Genomic DNA, 22,655 nt, shown 5'->3' on the forward strand with positions numbered 1-22,655 from the left:
AGTTTATCAGGGAACACTCTTGGAGTTCAGGATTCCACAGTCAAATCCTAACAAAAGTTTGGGATTATATGGCTCACTTTATTTCCTGGGGCTGCGCTTCCATGGCCCAACAGATTGCTGCTGTGCCAGGGCAACAGCATCTGTGGTCTTATGGTCTGTCTGTTCCCATGAGCCAGAGTTTTGGGGCTGACATTAGCATCCTGACATCAGCTAGACGGATCTTCAGCTATTGAATATAATAAGCACAAGATGTAAGAGTCATAAAATCATAGATCTGTTGCCTGATATTGCCTCTTTTCTATTTCCAGAGTAAGTGGTGCATTTCGTTTCCTACACAGGCATACTGCAAAAAGCTCTCCAATCTTGTGTGGAACACCTACACTGTTCATCTCTGCTCATTCCCCAAAACAGTTTGCACTTTAATTTTCAAGTTTTTCAGGACTGACACTTGCATGACCTAACAACATTGGGTATCATCTCTCTGCCCTGAGAGTCAGCTCTCCTTCTTTTTGCAGCAGGCTTGGATGGTGAGAATTGCATCATGGCCCTACCTCTAGTATTTGGTTAACTAGCAAATGTCTCCACATGTGCGAGTTCTGTTTTTTCAATATACTAGACCTGAGAGCTACTCTACCTGACCTGAACCCTCTCTGTCTTTGGACGCCTGATGGTTGCAATTTTCGCAAACCTGTTTACATCTCCGTTTTGTCTCCTCATAGAGACTTAGTCTCTCCCCTTACACAGGCAGGTTCCAGGATTAAATGTTGCAACAAATGCTCCAATCGCTTTCAGTGGGCCTCACTGCTAAAATGCATTCTGCTTTACTTGACATCAAGCGTGATCTTACTGACCAGAGGAATAAAACTGATAACCTGGAGAAAGATGAAGGACCTTGTGATATCCCTTAATTGCCTTCTTACTGCTCTACATGAATCTATTCTGGCATAAGTCTCTACACTTAAGGATAAATTGGCTGATTTAGGAGATCAAGCAACAGCAGTGCTGAATTCTGAGCTCCAGGAGCTTGCACTGTTCCTATTGACGAAATGTCTGCTGTTCTTTGTTGAGAGAGATCTCCTCATAGTTTGGATTCACTTCCTTCCTAACCTTGTACCTTGCCTTGACCTAGAAACTTCTTCTGAATTCACTTTTTTCCACATAAAAGAAGCGCTTCTTCTAGTTGCAAGTGCTTAACCTACAATTGTACAATGCCTTCTTCATGGTCAACAGCACTATACATTACTTCTATAACCTTATTACAACAACCTTGAAATGAGATTCTATCTCACTGGGGATTGCTCATTCAGAAAGATGGCTCAACATTCTTGGTATCCTACCTTGAAGCTAGCGTGACGCTTCTTGAGAGCTGGAACACCCTAGTGCCTTTATCTATTCCCAGACCTCGGTCTTTAATTGCCACTGAGTGGTCACAGGTTTGCATGGGCAAATGTAGGTTGGGGGCGGGGGGGTTATGGTTGCCTGGAAACCCCCTGTGCTTGATCAGCAGCCCAAATGCTGATCAGTATATAGGGACTAATTCAGTATAATCCGTAGAAGTGCAAAAAGCAGATACATCACTCTTGTGGGATGTGACCATAGTGTGATTTTCATCGGCAGCAGGGGAAGGGGGCACCAACATGTGTTTTACAGTGCATGGTCCAGAAAATACACGCATGTCCTGACAGTTTTTCAAGAGTGCACACTTGTCCTGCTGGTGCAGCCAAAAAGTTGGGAGGTTTGATAGATACAGTATATACAGTATGTACATATTTGTCCCTGGGTTGAGATTGCGATCATTGTGCTTTGTGGCTTATGTGTGATTCATAACCAGCGCCATATATGTCCACAATATTCTATTTCTCTCCTCTGCAGCAATTTGCCATTTAAGGAGGTAGGTGACCTTTTAAAAAAAAGCTACCATGTGGATAAGTACAGTATATCATGCACAAGGGAAGAGCCAGTGACCTTACATTAGCACAAATTACAGCTTTTTGACCGGTTTCATATGACATTAGAACACTAGTGAAAGAGGAGTGTTAGCTGCCTGTAATGAAATTGGCATACTTTATTTTGCAACAGTTCTGCAGCAGAATGTCAAGATAACTCTGAACAATGTATTTGACTTTTTAAAGTATACAATTTTATGATTTAGTAGCTTTTACAGACATTTGTAATGAATTCCATTTTGGATGTACAGTATCAGTTCACAAACCAAATGTCTAATAACTTTGGACATACTTTTATTGTAACAGATTATATCAACTTTCTTTGTTAAAATGAATTTTCCTACTTAGTGAACTGCAAGTTTAAATGTATAATTTTAAACATTTAGATTTTAATAGTCATAAAGAATTTCAGTAATGTAAAGAGGTATTACAGTTGTGTAGGTTTAAAATATTAGGTGGGATTGCAATGATTTCCCAGCACTAAACTGCTGCAAGTCCACCATTGAAAAGGATCAATGTTTTGGCACATAAAAATAGAAACTCCAGATATACAAAATGTCATGTTGGGAACCCCCAGAAAACTGCCTAAGTAAATGACCTGCTCCTGATAGGTGTCTAAAATAAATGTGTAATAATCACAATTTTAAAATATATTTAGACATAGAAAGAGAGACAAAATAACTCTCTGCCATTCAGTAGCTTAGTCAATTTGACATAGTGTATATTATTTCCTGTGCTGATTTTCAATCATTTGTTGTACATAAATTCATTGAAATTGTGATGCATCATGCTGTTGAATCAATGCTGATGGCAAATAAAATGAATTCACAGTAGCTCACTGTAGGGCAGCATGATTATTCCTCACAATACTGAGGTCTTGGGTTTAATTCACATCTGTATGGAGATTGTAGGTTCTGCCCATGTTTGCTTAGGTTTCCTCTGGGTACTCCGACTTCTTCCCACAATCCAAAAAGATTGTGTTTGTCATGAAATACCCGGACAATTATAAAAGACCCCTATAATTACTTTAGAGAGGATTTCTTCCTATAACAGCTGATCATTGTTCCTTAAGTGTATGTAGCACTCACCAGAACTTAGGATGTCACCAGGTCTTAAAGCCCAGAACAGTGTGGTCTTATACAATTGGTGGGTGATCAGTGGGTAGTAGCTTGAACAGATAGAGGCAACTATATATTGAGGTGATATAGGTCTGAGATTACCTGGTAAGTACCTCAAATGCAGGACAGACTACCCACAGATCCCGGTGCTAATATAGCAAGGGTAGATGACTCCTGAGAATCATGAGGAATATAGTAGCTTGCAGTTGTTGACTAGCAGTAGTGTAGGGTTAATGAAACGTCCACATTTTAAGCTGGAGAGCAGTGAAGGAAGCAGTCTAGGAGAAGCACAAATGGGCTTAGCCAGGACACATGCAATAGTAATGGACCAGTACTTCAGGTCAACAGAACAAGACCAGAAAGCTGAATCTGTAGCCTGAAAATATCACTAGCAAGGTTGTGTGGGGTTGACTTTTAACAGAAATGACACCCAAGCAGAAACCTTCTGAGAGCCGGGCCGTCAATAAAATAAACTAATGCAGCATAGTGGGTGCACACACTCAGCAGTGTCCCAGCTTGTAGGCAACAGAAGGGACCAGAAACCATAACAGCTGTCTGGAGTTTTGACTGCCAAGCAACTGACAGGACCAGAATCCTTAGTGACTGGCATGACACATTGTCACAGTAACCGAATAAGGGCCAGGACCCACTGCATAGATGAGCCACAGTGGCTCATTATACTGGTAAACCGGCATTGTAGGTTAATTTAATTTTGACAAAAGAATTAAGCTGTGTGTTTGTGTGTGTGTGTGTTTGTGTATTTGTAAGCTACACTGGGGCAAGGACTGATTGGATTGGTAAAATGTTCTCTGTAAAGAGCTGCAGAATTGTTTAAATATAATTTACAAGATGCCTGCTTAGCATCCCTATAAGCCAAGCATACTGTAATTAAATGTTAACTGCCTGGCAGGAGCCACACTTTGGTAGTGTCAGTGTTTGCTTTATTGGGGAACAACAATACTGTAACAGTACAGTAAAAATACTGTAACAGTTATTAACAGTACTTCATTTGGTTTTGGTTTCAGCAAATCCAGAATTGTTTGTGTAAGATGTCAACTACTAATTTCTGCAATGTGCCCAAATTTGCAGATCTGTTGTAAGATATGACCCAATCTACAAAAATGTAATACTGGCCTATTTATGTAGAATGCACAGTACAGCATTGTAGTAACAGGCCCATAAATATTTTCTGATGTAAATGTGTCTACATGTGAATAGCATTTGCTATAACTGCATTGTTTAGTACACGGTTTATATTAAGGGGTAAATTTACCTGGATTCATGTTAGTTGGATTTTAGTTGGGGATTTTTTCAGTCAAGGAAATTTACACTGGGATGTATGTTCAAATACAATACAAAGGTGGAACATATATGAACAAACTTGGATGTAATCACTGAAATGTGGGAATTTTCCTAGGATTGTTTCTGCAAACATACCCAAGAATTTTGTAAACTTGGATTAAAATACTCTTTTGAAATATATATTCCCCTCTGCAGCATGAGAAGCCTGGACATAACAATGAAATTCATACAGTTTTCGCTGTTTCAGTATGGTTAGTAAAAGAAACCACAAGTTTTACCCCTTAAGTGGAAATCTTTTCATGCATGCGTCTGTAACTAGGTGTGCACGCATAGGCACCCCCTAATGACCGTCACACCCCTGTCTCCACAGCCAGGGCCGCCAAGAGAAATTCTGGGCCCCGGTACAACAACTTCCTGGGGCCCCCACGGGTGGAGATACCCGCACACTCTGCGGACCTTGTGTTACGCCACTGCTTCCAAGGTGGATACACGTACAAAAATTTACACTGAAATGTCTATTACACATGTCACACATCCATTACATATTATACCACATGCCATAATGCTCATTACACGTTATGCCACACACCGTAATGCTCATTGCATATTAAGAAGTTAAGGTACTCTTTACTTAGAAGGGCGCCCACGATTTTGATCGTGGGCATCGTTAGTAAAAAATCTCGGGCATCTCGGGCATTGAATGCACTAAAAAATCGGGTGCGATCAACCGACGAGATGCCCGAGATTTCCCATAGGGAACAATGTTAAATGTCTCAATTGACCCAATTTTCCTGTTCAATGCCTCAATTGACCCGATTTTTCCATAGGAAACAATGTTAAATGGGCCACAGAGGCCAAATAGGCACCCTGAAGTGTATAATGGCCACCCGAATTGTTAACGCCACCCCACGATCAACGTCAACCCGATGCGTGGCGAGCGCAGCGAGCCCGCGAGGGGCGGCGGTACGCGTCCTACGACCTTTTCATACCCCCACTATCCACGTCGGCGTGGAGTTGAGAATAGAAAGTGTGGTGAGCGCAGCGAGCCACCGAGCCCGAAGCGTGGCGAGCGCAGCGAGCCCCGCGAGGGTACGCGGACAGCTGTGAAGCCCGCGAGGGGACGCGGATACCTGTGAAGGTATCCACGTCCCCTCGCGGGGCTCGCTGCGCTCGCCACGCTTCGGGCTCGGTGGCTCGCTGCGCTCGCCACACTTTCTATTCTCAACTCCACGCCGATGTGGATAGTGGGGGTATGAAAAGGTCGTAGGACGCGTACCGCTGCGCTCGCCACGCTTCGGGTTGACGTTGATCGTGGGGTGGCGTTAACAATTCAGGTGGCCATTATTCACTTCAGGGTGCCTATTTGGCCTCTGTGGCCCATTTAACATTGTTTCCTATGGAAAAATTGGGTCAATTGAGGCATTGAACAGGAAAATCGGGTCAATTGAGACATTTAACATTGTTCCCTATGGGAAATCTCGGGCATCTCGTCTGTCGCATCGCACCTGATTTTTTAGTGCATTCAATGCCCGAGATGGCCGAGATGGGCGCCCTTCTAAGTAAAGAGTACCGAAGTTAACATGCTCTACCAGAGGTTAACATGCTCTGCCAGGGGTTAACATTCTGTGCCAGGGATTAACCTGTCTGCCCTGATTTACATGCTCTGCCAGGGGTTAACATGCTCTGCCAGAGGTTACATGCTCTTTGCAAAGGATTTACACATACCCTCCAACATGGCCCATTTCGTTAGGTACAAAATGCTCTGTTCCTGGAATTCCCTGCCAGTGGCAATTACAGATGTGAGCCTGCAGCACAGTCCAATATTCAAAAGGGGGGGTCACATATACTTCCACCCCAAGCATCACTGTCCTGGACTCACTGGCAGTTGATGTGACTGCCCCTCTTTGAATTTTGGACTGTGGTCCAACCTCTGTAATTACCACTGGCAGGGAAGTCCAGGAACAGAACATTTTGTACCTAATGGAATGGGTCATGTTAGGGGTACTTGCTACCAAATAAAAAAAAAACCTGTGTGTCCAGACCAGGGCCCCCCTGACAGGCCCGGGCCCGGGTAAATTGTACCTGCTCCCCCCCTCTCTCGGCACTGCCTCCAGGTCCAGCTGCAAACCACAGGCTTCCGGGCCGCTCGCATGTGTAAAGCAAAGGCCCCTCCAAAAATGTCTGCCACCTTGGAGGACACAGACACTTAGAGGTACTACCATACCTCAGACTGTCAGAGGATAGCAGCGCCATCAGTTTTACTTGGAAGTGCGGATTCCGGTAGTGCTGATGTGCTGTTTGAAAGGAACCCCCTAGGCAATGAGCATGTACCCATTCTCCGGACAACAATTGTATACAGTACTTCACTCCCTCTGGCAACAAGCATGTATCACCCATTCCCACAGCAATGAGCAGGCAGCACTCCATAGCAACAAGCATGTAATTTCTCCTAGCAATGAGCATGTAAAATCCCCCGGCAATGAACATGTAAATCCCCCTGGGCAGTGAGTGTGTAATCCCCCTTGACAACAAGAATGAAACCCCTAGCATAAGCATGTAACCCCTGGCAACAAGCAATATACCTCTGACAATGAGCATGTAGGTAAGTGGCACTTATGTGGTATAATATGTAATAGGCATTATGGTGTGTAGTATAATATGTAATGGGCATTACGGTGTGTGGTATTATGTTTAATGGGCATTACAGTATTGGCTTTATGTGTAATGGGCATTACGGTGTGTGGCATTATGTTAAATGGGCATTACAGCGTATGACATTATGGCATTATATGGCGTGCACTGTCTCCATTGATGTATGTGTTTGTGGGGGAATTATTTATTCTGAAACCCATATACATAAATGTCACCTTCTATTTAGTTTGCATTTATGCCCATTATGGCTGTGGTAGGCGCTGATAGACACGCCCCTCCAATGGTGAACCCCCTCATTAAATGGCCTCTGCACACGTATGTGTGCGCCAGTGATGCCTTCAGTAGTGCACCATCTGGCAACACCACCCACATGGCTGCCCCCCCCCCCCTGCTTGCCCCATTGCTCACCTGCCATTCCTCGCCACTTACCCCACTGCTTGCCTGAACTTCCAAACACCTGAACCTCATTCTGACTAATACACTTCAAATATGGTGACAGATCATCATTGGCTGCCTTACTGTGAGCTCCAATAGGCTCATAAGCTGGTGCCATATTTGAAATGGCCGCCAGAGTCAGGAGGGGATGGAGAAGTGCAATCTCTACTCTCCTCCCCTCAGGGAGGTAGCTGGCAGGGACAGCAGCAGCAACGTATCAGGAGCATTAGGGCAGCAGGGGCAGCAGCAGAGCAGCAGGGCAGTGAGTATTACTGGGGCAAAAAAAAACACACCCTGTGAGGTGTCATTCCCCCCCAAAAAAACACCTTTGAAGGGGTTAATAGAGATTAACCTTATGGGTTCCCATCATAGGATACAATATAGTAGTTCTCACCATAGACTTTAATGGCACTTTCTCATCATTGAAGTTTGTGGGGGGTTTCAGAGTTTGAGTGACATTGCAGCTGCTCACAAAAGGCAGCTCTTATGGAGGTGCTTGCTGATTGTCTGGAAGCTATTCTAGTGATGGGACTCACATAGGTTTCCATGATTCACTTTCAGGATGTCTGTCTGGCTCAGATCTTGGGCTTTGTTATTTTTTAACCCCTGAGTAGCCTGCTTTCACTAAAGAGTATGTGATCTTCACTAGGAATAGGTGAGTATGGCATTTTTTCACAGTTTACACTGAGAAAACCCCAGCCAGAGCTGACTAGTTGGGGGGGGGGGGGTAATGTTACAGCCAAGGGACCAATACAAGCATGTCCCCTGGCTGTGGCATTACCCCCATGGCTAATGAAGCCTAATGCTGGCTTCGGTACTTGTTTCCTAGCACGGCGCCCACTACTCCATTTACGTAGTGGGCTATTCAGGGTAAGGTAATCGCATCGCATGCCATTAATGCTTTTAAAGGTGAGCAGTTACCAACACAACTGTCACTAATACCTGTCACTAATCAGCTAGCAAAGTGGTTAACATAAGCTATGAAGTATAGGTTAAAACATGGGAGAATGTGACCACAATAAGATTAATTTAAAAAAAATAATCTAATAAACAATATACACTAAACATCGGCACTCACCTTTCCTAGTTTTGGGGTGCCCCATGGCTTGTTTTAGTTATGAAAACAAATCCTGTGTCTGAACAATCTCCCCCATGTTTAATATTGAGCAAATACAGGTGACATATGATTCTTAGAAAATGTACCCCTAAGTGGCTAGACATATGAGGTATGCATTTCCCTTTGTTAAAACATAGTGGACTTAAACAATCTGAGCTCTTGGTAAAGCTTAAACAATCTGAGCCACTTCACATTATTGAAAATGCCTTAAACAAATATGTGCTATCACCAATGCATGTGCTGTAAATTAAGTACAGGGTTGTCAGTATAGTATGTCAGGGTTGCCTACCTGACCCTCTCCTTCAGGGAGAAAATGTTCTGTTCCTGGACTTCACTGGTAATGTATGATTGCCATCACCTGTGGTAAAACACCTTTCTTATCAATTAACAAGCTGACCACAGGTGCCGGTAATCATATATTATCAGGGAAGTCCAGGAACAGAGCATTTTCTCCCTGAAGGAGAGGGTCATGTAGGCAACCCTGGAGTATTGCTGCCCATACACGCCCCGATACGGGCATGCGTTCCGTGCATAACAAGCACGGATCACATTGCATTGCATTGCCTGTGCATGCGTTGTGCATGCAATGCAATGCAATGTGATGAAAACAAAGTACAAAAAGTATGTGCAAGCACATACTTTTTGTACTGTGCGATGAGGTGCCGCGGGAGCGCGCACCTCAAAGCACAGAACGCACAGCCCGCATCGCAGCGTGTATGGGCTGCTTATGTTTTAACATTCTGTCTACAAAACCATTAGCTATTCCAGTGCTTCTTATGGCTTTGGACCATAGCTCTGCCTATAAATGTGCCCAATCAGGCTAAATTTGCACAGGATACTGAACATTTTGTCCTCCACTAAAGACATCTTGTGTGTTCCCGTGATTGCTGACATGAAACAGGCACAACAATCCAATCTTATGACATCTCAATGGCATTTGTGTTAGTTTTGCACTACGCACTACGTAGTTAAATAGCAAATGATCCCAGTAACTATAAGTGTATGGTAGATTTACATATTTTAGAACTTGAATTTAGTCCAACTTAGTAAGTTTCCCACAGCTGTATTAAATATAACAGCCAGAATGTACTGTAATCACGTTTGCTGGCATTGCTTGTTTTTGTGAATCAAGCCCAAGACAAAATGAGTACAGTTTATGCCTGATAAGGATTAAAAATCAAAATGTTGCAGTGTTCTAAAGACTTCTTTGGAGTTTTTCTTGAACTATAAGAACCAAGTGCCGCTGCTGCTGCTTGTGGGCAGCGTGAGTATATATATATATATATATATATATATATATATATACCACATGAAAAGCCTGTGTTTGTCCCTCTGTACAGACGAGGCTGCTACAGCTGCTGTCTCCCATGGACCTGAGAAGCATGTGATGAGCTCCATCAATCAGATCTTAGCACAAGCTTCTCAGCCTCTGACCTCTTGTGCAAAGTCTCATGGGTCAACTCCATGGGTCAACTCCCAGTAATGCACTGCACATTTGTGCAGTCAGTGTGCCTTCGTTCCCGATGCTCAATACCATGAATCATTGTCACATTGGCAGATATGTGAAGCTGCAGCACTACCGCACTCCCCCACTCCCCCACACAAAACCTTTAACCCACCCCCCTTAATCAGGCCCTGCATACTGTATACAGTATGTGTTTACTGCTTTTTTCAGTCACAGAAATGAGAACATTTACACAAGGCTAAAACCTCAGTGGATTTAATTTGAACAAATCATTCACTGGACGTCAGTCACTTACTGGACCCTGAAATCAGTATTTCTCTCTTACCTCTACAGCAGATAGAAATACATCATATCAGTGGAATGGTTCTTTAAAGTAATTTAGCATCCTGTTAAATACATATTAATATAACAGATAAAGATAAACAGCATCTTCAAGATCTGATTTTCTTTCCTACTCAATTTACTTTCTATCTTATTTTCTGATAGCACAACTGCCCTCTCGGGATTAGAAATGTAACCATGCAGTATTTTGCTATCTAATGAAAAATGCGATCAGTTGATACACATTTTACATAAACTGAAAGAGAACCACTATTTTCTGTACCTGGCTAATTCATCCAGAACATAGCATGTAACAAATATTCCCGATTCTACAGCTAGTGATGAGAATGCATAACCATTTGTGCTGTGTATAAGTGCATTTTATTCCATAGCTTAGTGGTTTCCTGGCCTTTTCCCAAAGCAATATAGACTGATGGTAAGTATCCATGACAAATCCTTTTCTCTTACATACAATAGTAAATGACATACAGTAACTGTTGAATTTGTGCTTAAAGTGATATTAAGTGATGCGTGGCAATGCCAAAGATTTTTTTTTAACTATTGTACATAAAAATATTAATATATTGTGTTCTGGAGTTTCTAAAAATGTCCACAGCCTGATTACTATAAAGAACCACGCACTGGAAACATAAACAAGGCAATGAACAAAGGGAAGTCCAAACAGCTTGATAATCTCTATTGGGTTAAGCTTCAAAAAGCAATATCTTCAAAGGATTATGCTTACAAAGATGATGTGGTTATCCATGATATTATATGATAATGTAGAGGCATAATTATTATAAATTAAATTTCCATTATACATGCATAAATAAACTAGTTTCTGCCTATAACAAAGAACAGATAAAGACAATCATTCCATGCACAACAACAGAGCGAATATATAGTGTCCAAAGTTGGTGCCTCCACCAACCAAATACAATGAAAGAGTACACATAAACTTTAAGGGGGCATACACACAGGGGATTTTGGGCTGTTTTCTAATCGTCTCGCACATCACCATTGTCAGGTCGGATCTTGAGCACATGCAGTCACAATTTAGATAGAACACTGAATTTGCACAGATGGCTCAGCACACATAGCTATGTGTGTATGGGCGATCTAGCAAGTGATGTGTGCTGAGCGATCTGCCTAGCCTAGATAGCTTAGCACACAGTGCTAAACATAATGCCCCGTGTGTATGGGGCTTATCAATATTCTTTATACAGCTTTAAAGAAAACATACATAGTGTAATACTGTATGATGGATACTTGTGTCTGCACTAGTCAGATACACTCAACTTTTTAGGGGATAAAACAGACCTTAATATGTGTCTAGACTTCCTCATGGACTCCTCAGTGTTGCTGGTCATGTCACACAGACTGTTTGAGAAATCGGACATGGAGACAGTAGTTTTAATGACACACACACACAATGACCATGTATTGCTGTGTGTGGTACAAATGTTGTACCACACACAGCCATACTGTACATGGTAATCATCATCATCATCATCATCATTAATGGCTGCCAGGCTGTGTACCATACTAGTAGGATATATCACCAATTTCTGGGGGTACAGTGCATGTTACAATGATATGATTTCCTTTCTTTCAAATAAAGGGGTAATGTCAGCGTATCTAAATATATTTTGTGGTAAAAGGTAAAAAAGTTCCCTGACCTAGACACTGCTGACCTAATGACTGCATACTGCAATAGGGACCCTCTTGCTGAGATGATGGGTCTTGATGGTGGTGGTGAGGGGGGGCGGGATTTAAAAAATAAACATGAAAATGAATATTTAAAAGGGTATACAGGAGTGGATTGATACTTAGGGAACAAGATCTGATATAATTCATCGTTAATGTAAATCTTTAGCCCTAACCAATACTGCAAGAAATTCCTGTGAAAATACAGTGGTAGCAGGGCCGGGTAGAGTGCCAAGGGTTCTTGGCACTCTAGGCAAAAATTCTGCCTAATCCCCTCCCCCCAACATGCCGCTGTAGAGGAGGTTAGGATTAGGCACTGGACAGAGGGTTCGGATGCGGGAGGTTAGAATTAGGCACAGGGGAGAGGGTTAGGCTGCGGAAGGGGAGGTTAGGATTAGGCACAGGGGAGAGGGTCATGGGTAGGCTTTGAAGATATAAAATGAAAAAGAGGAAGAATTAGGATAACTGCCGCCCCCCCTATCATCTGTGTCCATGCCTCCTCACGACTCTCCACTCCATGCCCCCTCCCCCAAACTTTCCTCGTCCCTGACTCGTCGTCCCTGGCTTTCTATCCCAGCCCCCCCCCCTCCTCCTCCTCCTCCCCGCTCCGCTTCAGCTGATCAATCTACTCACCCGCCACCTTGCAGGTGTTTCCTAGTGCCGTTGTCCAGGCTTCATGGGGGTACAGCTTGTCCATCATGTCCGCCTCCATGCGCCGGAGCAGCCTGACGGAGCAGGAGCGGGGGCTGAGCAGCACAAATCACCAGAGTCGAAAGAGCTCCTCTGCTTCTTCCTGGCTGCTGCTGCAGCTGTATAACTGACAACTGCCAAAAGCAGCTTCCCCATCAGCTCAGCAAGCGGGTTGGGCGGGCGGTTGAGTGACTCTTGCTGTCTCAATTTCTGCCCCGCCATCTACCTCACGCAAACCATGGTAACATGTATATAAAAAAAAAAACTGCTCAGAGAATAGAGGCAGCTCTCTCTATCTATCTATATAGATAGATAGATAGATAGATAGATAGATAGATAGATACAGAAGTACCAACACACTCGCCATTCCTAAGAATGGGGTGCAAACAGCACCCACTTCCCAGGATGGGGTGCATTGGCCTGTGACCACACACTCTAGTAAATAAAGACACAGGGGGCCCAGTACTCACTACAACAAACTAACTCACCTTAACAATCAAATAATCAATTAAATAAATAATGGGGTTTTAGTTCATGAATTGATCAATGCATTTAAGCTTGCAGCACATCGCCAAGGGACCCCATTTCACTGCAAGTTCTACACTAACAACTGGTTTTCATGGGAACCTGGCAACTGTTTGCACATCATAGCTAAAATGAACATGTGTTATTTTCCTGGGTTAAAGCTCAACTGCCAAGTACCTTATGGCTTTTAAAGGTGAGACCATCCCAAACACAGCAAGAAAAGGGTTTGTGGAGCGCTCAGGGTAATGTTGGTTTGTAAATTAATAAATGGAAAAATAATTAAAAATGATCAGATGGGTATTACATGAAAATACAAATTAATTTAATTATACATATAATATGATGACACAATTGTTAAAATGGTAATAGATAAAAATGATACTGCAATATTATAGGGCCCTTAATGGCATGCAATAAAACCACTTAGAAAAGACAATAGATACTTAAGTAAGTCCCGCTTGTTCCAAGGATATGCTCTCCTCCCAAAGAGTATTGGTGATCCACACAAATGAGATGGGACAATTGGGGTGATCCGGATAAAACTGGTACTGGGGTGTCCATTAGTCCTGCTGGAGACCTTGGTTCTTTGATCCACTGGTGGGCAAAAAGATGGAATACCTCACTCCTCGGATAGGCTCCAATAATTGAACAGGTGGTGACCCGATTTGTATATCCAGTTTGGGGGTTCCGGAATGGATAATGGGGTAGTCCGTGGGGGGACAGGCGGAGTAGCTGTTTCAAGGGGATATTGAGGAATAGTCCAAAGACCAAGTGGTGTTGGAAATGCCTGACGCGTTTCGTTGTGCTGAGACAACTTTATCAAAGGTATGATAAAGTTACCTCACTCCAAGGAGTGAGGAATTCCATCTTTTTGCTCACCAGTGGATTGGCGAGCGTAGCGAGCCCGCGAGGGGCAGCGGTTCGCGTCCTCTGACCTTTTCATACCCCTACTATCCACATCGGCGTGGAGTTGATTTTATAAAGTGTGGCGAGCTCGAAGCGTGGCGAGCGCAGCGAGCCCCGCTAGGGGCAGTGCATAACTTCACAGATATACGCGTCCCCTCGCGGGGCTCTCTGCGCTCGCCACGCTTCAGGCTCGGTGGCTCGCTGCGCTCACCACACTTTATAAAATCAACTCCACGCCGACGTGGATAGTGGGGGTATGAAAAACTCGGTTCACATTTATACTTGGGGGGTGGCGTGGGGTGCATTTAACATTGTAACCACCCATTAGGGTACTTAAAAGCACCCATTAGGGTGCTTATACAATTTAACATCGCATAGGGGGCTTAAATTGCATCGCAGTACATCGGGTGTATGGCATGCAATGCGATGCGATGAAAAATCGCACTACTAATTATCGGGGGCGCCGTGATAATACACAAGTACCTCGCTTTTAATGCACTATGAAGCGCACCTCTCCCTGTGTTGTTGCCTATATATACAGTATATATATATATATATATATATATATATATAGGTTTGTAGCGGCCTGGCACTCCCTTATTCTTGGCAACAACCTGGGTGCCTTCTGGTTCAGTGGATAGAAAGAAGATGAAGCAGGCAGCGGCACTCCATAGGATTTTTCAAAAAGTGTATTGATCACAAAAAGCCAAAAGCCAACGTTTCGGGGCTGGCACGCCCCTTTGTCAAGGTGTGGGTGAGTTACTCACCCACACCTTGACAAAAGGGCGTGCCAGCCCCGACACGTTGGCTTTTGGCTTTTTGTGATCAATACACTATTTGAAAAATCCTATGGAGTGCCGCTGCCTGCTTAATCTTCTTTCTATATATATATATATATATATATATATATATATATATATATATATATATATATATATATGTGTGTGTATATATATATATATATATATCAAACTATTCATTATTAGCAGCAGACTTAAGCACCCTTTTTTTCAAAAGAGGTGAGATTGTAATACATTACAGAAGTGTTAGCAACAGCCGAATGCACTTAATTATCCAGCATCCTAATAAACGTCTTGGATTATTTGACAGAGGGTCAAAGGTAGACTTGACTTTAAGAGATATTAGATATATTTATGATGCGTCTGGTTAGTGTTTTTCTGAAAATATTCCTCTAATTTAAGCTAACTGCTGCTTCTGAACTTTCCGGTATAGATCATTAAGCCCAGTCATTGGAACAAATGACAATCCTTTGACTAGAACGCTTTTTTCATAATTTTTCAGTCATGAGATGGAAAATTAAATGATTATGAGCAATTTTCTGCCCACCCCTCCTATTTGGACATTTGCTCGGAGTCCTCTTTGCCTGGTAATAACAACCCCATAAGGCAGGCATGTCCAAACTGTGGCCCTCCAGCTGTTGTGAAACTACACATCCCAGCATGCCTTGCCATAGTTTTAGCATTCCCTAATAGTAAAACTGTGGCATGGCATTATGGGACTTGTAGTTTCACAACAGCTGGATGGCCATAGTTTGGACATGCCCGCCTTAAGGAATAGATTGTATGTTGTCCTATGAGTGCTGTTACCCTCCACTGATTGTTTCTGTATTAAAATTAGTTTTAGGATATTTGGATCTGATTGGGTACCGGAAAGCTCCTGGTAGTTACAGTATCATAATCAATTTAAACCTTCTGAAATTTTAAATTCCTATATTTCATAAGGTTTCTCGCATTCCTCTCAACTGTCCAGATTTTCACAGGATAGTTCTGTTTTTTTGGGACTGTCCTGCGTCCCACCCCCAGGCAGCAGTGTCCCATGGTGGGAGGCAGCTGGGATTCCCCTGCCTGTTGCTGCTCTGTTATCTAACTAGATACTGTACATTGTAATCAGCTCCTAAAATCCTATTAGTACTCTGCACATGCTTTGAAATGGTCTTCGGAGTTATTATAGATGACTGCAATTCGCTCCTTTTAGATACTCAGCAGTCTCGGAAGGCTCTCAGCTGAGAGATTGGATCTGGCCCTGGAGCACTACATGTTTCATAGCATACCAGAGATAATTAGCATGCTGTAGCCTTTTATCAGGAAATGGAGCTTCAAAGCCCGCGGCACATTATCTTGCAATACCTGTTAAAATGTAGTGTTATTGTTGTTAAAAACTGTATGTATTTATAGATCAATACCATGGAGTCTTATTTATGGATCAAATACTTCCACTGAAAACATAAAAAATGTGACAGAGACCAGAGTGACAAGAAAATACATTTTTACACTGCTTTAATGGAGAATAATAATCATCATCATCATCAATTTAATTTATCTACCCTGCTCCTGGAAATCTGTACACTTGTGTGTAGTAGCCATGTGCCCCCAGAATAGGGTGTGGATAATGTCATAGGGCATGGCCTCACGGGGATGCCCCCATTTCTCATCACTACGGGGCATGGCCAGCGCTGTGTAAGCAACTGGCCATGACCCCAGCCCCTCTCTGAATATTCCCGCTCTATAGCACTGGGCAAAGGGGACTCCCAACTGCCCCCCCACAGGGGCGGGACCATTCCCCAAAAAAACGGATGGTCCTGCAAAAAGCGGAACAATTTGGAGGTATGCAGCAGCGTCAGGGGAACAGGTACCATATCTTGGGGTAGATGGCAGTGTGCAGAAGCAGCTGAGAGATCACACAAGTCTGTTGTTTTGGTGCTACTGTACTCAGACAGTTTAATTGGGCAGAAAACAGAAAAAATAATCTGAAAATAAAATCTTGTCGTCTAATCCTAACTTTACACTAAATAAATTCTATAAAAGTTCTTACCAGACCCGGTTCTCTGAATTTCAAAGCAAGTATTTCTCACAGAGACTCCATCGACTCTCCTCTTCCCCAAGAGGGTATTAGTCATAGAGTCAACAGTAAATAGGCTGACGGTCAACAGTTCGACCACTATTAGACAACAGGCAAAAACATGAAAGAGGTTGACATGCATTGGATAGACATATTCAAAATTTATTTTGTGCCTATGTTGACATACGTCAACATGGACACCCTACAAGGTTACCACGTCCCCTCGCTGTCCTTGGCACACTATATATAAAAAAAAAACACTTTTTTTTAAAGAATTTGAAAAACAGTTCCATGTTGACATTTTCCACATCAATATATTGCTTGTGCCAACATTTTGACTATGTCGACCTAAAGCATGTCGTCCTTTCATGTGTCTACCTTTTGCTTGTAGACCAAAATTGTGGTCGAACCTAATAACTGCCGACCTATGTACCACATCCACCCCAAGCAGTGTGAGTGAGCCATGATCAGGCGACAACATTTTTAACACACCCATACAGCTGAAATCCCTAATAGGCCTTCTGTGAGGCTCAAAGACATGTACTGGGCCAAAATGGATAGAGAGTGATGCAACATACAATACACAAACTAAAACCACAGTCTAGGATGAACTTGAAAGTGCATGAAACACAATAATTCTCCATAAAGAGATACATTCAATATAACTCAATATTTCATACAGACCATGCCGTCAATATAACTCAATATTTCATACAGACCATGCCGTCAATATAACTCAATATTTCATACAGACCATGCCGTCGAACAGTCCTCCAGATTGTGGATGCAACAGACTTAGGGGTTTATTCTGGTTGGTGCGGCCAAACGTGCGTACGTCCCATATTAGCGCACACTCTCCGTACGCGGCCGTTGAGGTTAAGTCCACCCACAAATCAGCCGCATACGTACGGCCAGAAACAACGTCGGAGGGGAGTGGCGTACAATTGAGCGTACGCCAACGTACACGGACGGATCACCCCTTACACACTGACAACTGGCGTACAACAGAGCGTACGCCACCGTTTACGGGCGTCTCTCGTCCGTCTTCCCGCCGACTTCTTGCGGCAATCTGAGCGTACGCCAGCTTGCACGGACGGGTCGCTATTGTTTTCAATGGAAAACTCAGCTTATGTCACCGCTCGTGAGAGTGAGCGTACGTCCGTGCACGCTGGCATACCCTTCACATATATGGACCTGCAAATCTTGCCTTTCAACTATAATTCAGACAATTAATTAATTATTCTAATTGTTATTCAATTATTGTTTTCTATTAACTCAATTGTCTACCTTAATAAAGACCCTAATAAAACAACATTTTAACCCTCATTACATGTATATTTGTTATGTTCTAATGTGGCATTTTAATCACTGTCTATGTGTCCCCACATTGCTTTTACTTTTAAATAAATTTATGTTGGTGTTTGTGTGTATGTACTAAATTATGTCCATAATTAGTTTGTCCAAAATGTGTAACATGTATACCTACCCTGATGTTATGTGTGATGTTTTAATCGAACAACATTAAACATTCATGCATTTTCACTATGTGTTATTTAACTCAAAAACAAACACATTCACACAGCAATCGTTACCCCTCACCTCAAATTACAAATATAACTTACATTACACATCTGTATGTACCTGCCCTTACAAACCCTCTAACATTTGTATAATTAAAAACACAGGCAACTTCTAACTGAATCGAAACTTTTATTTTTGTGAAACATAACAAAATTAAAATCAAAAAATTAAAAGAGGGCCTCCAGGCGCAAAAAAAGTATATTTAAATAAAACAGGGTTAAAAAGTTTTCCTGTACAATCTGCGCCACATCTTCCTGGTGCTGGTCAGTGTCTGTAGTGAAGGGAAAAAAAAACATTATATTTAATATATCATATACACAAATGTTTGTTGTATTTGTACATAATAAGAAGTTGTGAGTTAAGTGTGAAGGCCACATACATTTTTCAACTACATTGAAGAAGGGTATGCTGTAAACACAGTACTAAAAACTAATATGGTAACACACACATACTGTACATATTACATAACATTAAATAGATTCCTCCTTCTTGGATGAATGTATGCTGTATCCCAATTGGTAGTTTTGTTTTGGGGGGCTCACCTCTAACCTCACAATTAGGCTGTGCTATTTAAGGGTTATGACATTGTTGCGGCTTAAGCACTCCTTACTATTTTAAATTTGGGACATTGCTGTACAAATTATAGGCCTAAAGCTATGTTTGTAAAGCATGCATCCGCATGGCCTCACACACTATGAACAAAACAATCTATAAATTAATGTTGCACATCATGCTGGGAAGTGGAGTTACCCAACACCTGGACCCACATAACTACAACACCACTAATGTCGGATATGTCATTGGATGTACTGTTATGTCAATTATTCAAGGGGTGAGCCATGGCCACACTCAAAAAAACCACCAAGGGGACCCTTGTTCCTGGAGAAGGACAGGCCACACCTCATGGTCGCCCTGCAGTGATATGTTGCAACTAATGTTGATGTTGGATACACATATGTGGTTGTTGTGATTGTTTATGTGTAGAAATGTGTAGGTAAAAATTAGACACATTATTTACTTACGGCTAGTTGAGCCATCCTGCTCGCCGCTGGTTGGGTGTCCGGTGGTTGGGGGGGTCAGGAGCAAGGGGGATGGGATAGGACTTGGGATACAGGTAGTGGGTTGGAGTGGGGATTGGAGAGGTTTGGGGGTGGGTGGTGGGGAGGTGTAGGGGGGTTGGAAATGGGGTGGGGAGGGGGTGTTGGTGGGTGTAGGGGTGTGGGTGGGGGTAGGGGTGTGGGTGGGGGTAAGGGTGGGGGTGGGGGTAGGGGAGTGGCTGGTGGAAGGGGATGTAGAAATGGGGTGGTCACCAGCAGGACCCAATGTCTCCTCCTCTAAATCCTCCTCTTCCTCCTCCTCTTCCTCCTCCCGGGCTGCCTCCTCCCGGGCTGCCTCCTCCCGGGCTTCCATGCGTGCCCTTGCGCGTGCTGAAATGTTCATGTTGATGGCATAGAAATCGAAGGTTGGGTTTCATAAAAATGGGGGAATGAAAAATTCACATTAGTCATGCTCATAACCTTACAAATTATCATTTCTGTTATATTTCATACATTTATCATGCTAACTAATTGATATGCTACACCCAAAAACAGAGCGACTACATATACCCCCCCTAAACACCCCTTATACACCCCATATACCCCCCTATACACCCCATATACACCCCATATACACCCCATATACACCCCTTATACACCCCCTATACACCCCTTATACACCCATATACACCCCTTATACACCCCATATACACCCCATATACCCCCCTATACACCCCTATACACCCCATATACACCCCTATACACCCCATATACACCCCATATACACCCACATACTCATGAACATATTTATAAAAAGTACAGAAATCATTGCAAAAAAACGCAGACATACTAGTAAATAAAAACTTACATCGGGCAATATGGCGGCGAATTGAAGAGAGCATCACTGGCTGCCGCCGGCGCAGGTCAGACCAGCGCCACTCCACTTGTGCCAGGCTTCTGCGGACGCCAGTCCGGCGTATATTAGCCGGCGGGCAGCATTATATGCCCGCCGCTTGTCCATGTTGGACACATATGGGCCCCTGGGCCCCAGACGCCGGTCCATGACCTCATTCAAGGCCACCAGCTCCTGGTTAGAAAAGGCGTTAGCCCTGGTTAAAGTCATATTGGCAATGGCGCAGTTATTATTTGCAGGTACATATATCACTTTTGGTGCTTGCTGATTGGTCTAAAAACTTGTTTGTTTAGTATTAACTTTATTAATCCTTCTTACATTAACAAACTGGATGCGAATAGAAACTTACGCGGACCGTTCTGATATACACACACCATAACCAACAGTATGCTTTCAATGTATAGAGAGACGTACTGTACTGTATATACAGTGTGCTGAAAATAATACACGCAACCGTCTACTAATAAATACGCTGATAAAAAACACACAATACAACGATTTCCATGGAGAGACATACTGTATATACAGTGTGCTGAAAATAATACACGCAACCGTCTACTAATAAATACGCTGCTAAAAAAGGCACAATACAACGATTTCCATGGAGAGACGTACTGTATATACAGTGTGCTGAAAATAATACACGCAACCGTCTACTAATAAATACGCTGCTAAAAAAGGCACAATACAACATGTTGGTGTATGACAATTTCATACTCATTACATATGTAAGGAAAGCATTATAACGTGATGTTTTTAAATGTGATTCAGAAAGCATACACAAACTCCAACAGATACCACCTGACAACACTCATCATTGGAATGACAGGTGCACACATTTCACCATGTAGCACACAATGGTCCACAACCTGTGTATGTGCATGTACAGGTGAATGTTCAGGTGCGTTGAGACCTGCGTAATTTAAGCGGGAATTATCGCCGGGAAATATCGGCGTAAATTAGCTACTACATTGCGGGAAAAATATACGCCCCCTTGTTCATGGCGGGAGATTACCATATAAATATTCAGGCAGATGCAGGCCAGAATTGCTGCAAACATGTCTAGCTCAGATGATTCCGCAGCTGAGGACGCTCTACAGAGAGCAAGAGCAGAATCCTTGCTTGAAAGGTTGAGGCACAGGGAGCAGGAGAGGACAAGGAGGACCCAAGAGCAAGGGGGCCCCTCACTAACAGCCACTACTGCAATGCCACCAGCTACACAAGGGCCAAGCAACCAGCCAGAACAAGAGGTTGCATCTCTCCAAACAGGTGTGACCCAGCAGGTGCATGGTGAGAGAACTGGGGCCACCAGAAAATGAGCTGCAACATCTAGGGCGAGGACTGAGCAGGATACCACCACCAAAAAGAGAAACCCTGCATTTGTAGAGGCAGAATTGAGAATTTTAGTGCCCAGGGCACGCGAATGGATCGAATTGCCAACCAGGAAGCAGGGTGCCAGTGCAAAGAGAAACCTTTGGGACAAGATCACAGAGGAAGTGAACCAGGTGTCACCAGTGGTCAGAGATTGGCTAGCAGTGAAGAAAAGGCAAGTGTGTTTCTCCCCCTGATAATGTCATATGTGTGTACATATGTTACATGTATGTTTTGAGAATAATAGAAAGGTGTGTTTGTAGATAGTGCTACACTTCAATGTCACATGTGAACACAACCATGTCTAATAACCCACATTTATATATGAAACATGCACCATTGGTGTGATGTGAGGTTATGGGCACAGTTCTGCTCATGTGAAGTATGTGATGGGACAACAGAAAGTGTGTTTTTGAAAAAGAGTTGTTGTAACATGTTCCATATGATGCTACTGAAACAAGAATGACCAAACTGTGCACATGTAGCTGGTGAGAAACTACACATCCCAGTATGCCTTCCCATAGTTAAATTACTCCATAATAACCACACTGTCAAGCTATGGTGGAATGTGTAGTTTCACACCAGGTGGAGGTGCATAATTTGGCCATGGATGATGTCATTTCTGCATAGTGATCTATGTATGTGCATTTAGTGGCCTAATGAATGAGATGAGACACTGAAATGCCTCATAATGGAGACATTAATGTGTG

Source organism: Crinia signifera, chromosome 1, assembly GCF_055691185.1.
Source record: "Crinia signifera chromosome 1, ASM5569118v1, whole genome shotgun sequence".
NCBI classification, from domain to species: domain Eukaryota; kingdom Metazoa; phylum Chordata; class Amphibia; order Anura; family Myobatrachidae; genus Crinia; species Crinia signifera.